A 2,249-nucleotide genomic window follows, 5' to 3' on the forward strand; every position below is an offset into this window, starting at 1 on the left:
TTACTTATTCTTTCTTCATTTAATAGTTATCATCTATAGATCGACTTCATAATACAGTTTTGTTGCTTTTTACAGTGAACTTTGAATCATTCTACCATTAAGAAACAACAAGTGAACTCCAAATCAATGGGAAAGTACATGGCAACAAAGCATGGCTTAAGATGTCCCTCATGAAAACGACTATTATAAGTCACAATCTTTCTCAATCCAACGAGATTTATTTATTTGGCTAACTTTGGAGACATTTTCAATGTTACAGGATTTGATGAAAACATCTTGATTGGTATTTTTCATTACTATTATTTTCGTATATATTGTTTAAAGAAGGATCTAAAAATCTAACTCATACCTGTTCATATATTTTTCAGATGTGGTTGGTCAGGTTATTAGTTTGGGTGATATGTTTAAAGAAGTTTTTCAAAACCTATGCCTTTTAGCAGATTGTTACCAAAAGAGGTAACAATTTTTATCACCTCTGTGATCATATTTTGGTTTTCATCTAATTCAGTTTTACTTCAACAATATATTTTTCTTTGCAGAATCAGTTAAAACATTGGATCGACGAAAATATGACAAGAACAGAGAGTTCTCCTAATCATCTTGAGGAGATGAAATGTAAACTATTTCATTTACAGCAGCAGTAAAGGTGTATACTCATTATCAAACAATGAGGAAACTTATACCTTATTAGGCTATATGACGGTATCGTTTACATGTGCATAATCAGTAAGTTTGATTAAGTATTATCAAACAATAGAAATTAGTGTGTTGCTAATAGCTATTATAGACTTTATAGTTAACTCATTTTAACATACTATGCCAAAAATATAATGACTATAACAATACTACTAATTCTAAATGTATAAGAGTAGCTTTCTATTCATAACAATTAAAAATAAATAGTCAATCCTTATCATCTCACTAACCTTTAACATTATATAGGGTTGTCCTATCTTCTCCAAAGACGACATTATTTGAAGCCACCTCTATAAGCATTAAACGCAGAGATTATGCTTAGTTTGTATACATTTAACATTTAGAAACTCTAATTTAGAAAAATTGTATTCTAAAAGTTTGTATCAAATTAAAATAGTATGAACAGTAGCTAACATGTTTTTATCAACTATACAAAAATAATATAACAGTAGCTAACATATATCATCTAAGAAACCTTTTACATTGTTTCAGGATTCTGAATAGCTTAAAAGATTACATTAAACCTCTCTTTCTCATAAATATTAAACTCTGACCTGACTATTGTGCTAACCATACTCACTATGGACAAAATCTATAGTTACTATCTATAGGAAAAGGCGAATTTCACCATATTTCATATCGGGACAACTGACGATTTATGTACAGAGATGGGTTTTATAGTTAACACACTCAAATTAACCTGTCACGATTTGGGATTTTCTGATAAAAAATATTTGAAATCAAATTTTAGATCTGAAATTCACAATACTTACCCATATAAGATCGGTTTTTAGACAATCATTTCCCAATACCTCTGTTCAAACATATAGATTTCTAAGATTGGAATTTGAATCGAAACATTTGAAAATAGTAAAAGTCAATATTTGATTCAATTATAAGGTTACCTCTTTGTAGAATTCAGATTTTCCGATTAAGAGATGATAAACAGAGATGTAGTATCTTCATTATCATACATCTTTTCAACCGGTTCCTTTTATAAGACAAAAGTTCTTCTAAAACAATTATCTGTCGGAAAAAAAAAAGAGACATATGTTTAATATAAAAACCCAATCGAATATATGTAACGATCTGGGTTCTTGACAATCATAGTTAAAGAACTCTGTTCAAACAGAGAATTTCAAAGAGTGGAAATCGAATTGACAAATCTTTTAAATAAGTAGTTGCCTAAATCTGAATCAATAAAAAGCTTACCTCTTTGTAGTAATCCGAATTTGAGATAAAAAGATGATAAACGGAGACGTAATAGCTTGATTATCAGGCAATTTTGGAATTGATTCGTCGATCGAACAATCGCCTGAGATTTGTAGGGTGTTGTTTTTTTTTCACCGATAAGACAATTATTTTAACAATTATCTATCCAAAATGAAAAAACATAAATCCGGTAATATATTAAATACAAACAAAAACGAAAACATGGATCGATTTCAATAGTCATATTAATTGGGTCTAAAAATATTTCGGCCCATACAAGATTAAATTCTGATACATAACAGTTATGGGCCACTTTTTTAAAATTTGGGTCTACAGTTTTT

At 29.1% G+C, this 2,249-nt stretch overlaps 1 long non-coding RNA gene across 1 annotated transcript in view; it reads right to left on the reverse strand.

Moving 5' to 3' along the window:
* LOC110228158 overlaps nucleotides 1–2,033 on the reverse strand; it is a 2,830-nt gene extending 797 nt beyond the window's left edge. The window contains exons 1-3 of the long non-coding RNA XR_002331769.1: nucleotides 1,909–2,033; nucleotides 1,602–1,722; nucleotides 927–986 (exon numbers count right to left, since the gene is read on the reverse strand). This is a non-coding gene — a long non-coding RNA (uncharacterized LOC110228158). The remainder of the gene's footprint in view (nucleotides 1–926; nucleotides 987–1,601; nucleotides 1,723–1,908) is intronic.
* Between the last annotated feature and the right edge of the window lie 216 nt (nucleotides 2,034–2,249).

This window comes from Arabidopsis lyrata (genome assembly GCF_000004255.2).
Source record: "Arabidopsis lyrata subsp. lyrata unplaced genomic scaffold ARALYscaffold_699, whole genome shotgun sequence".
Lineage (NCBI taxonomy): Eukaryota > Viridiplantae > Streptophyta > Magnoliopsida > Brassicales > Brassicaceae > Arabidopsis > Arabidopsis lyrata.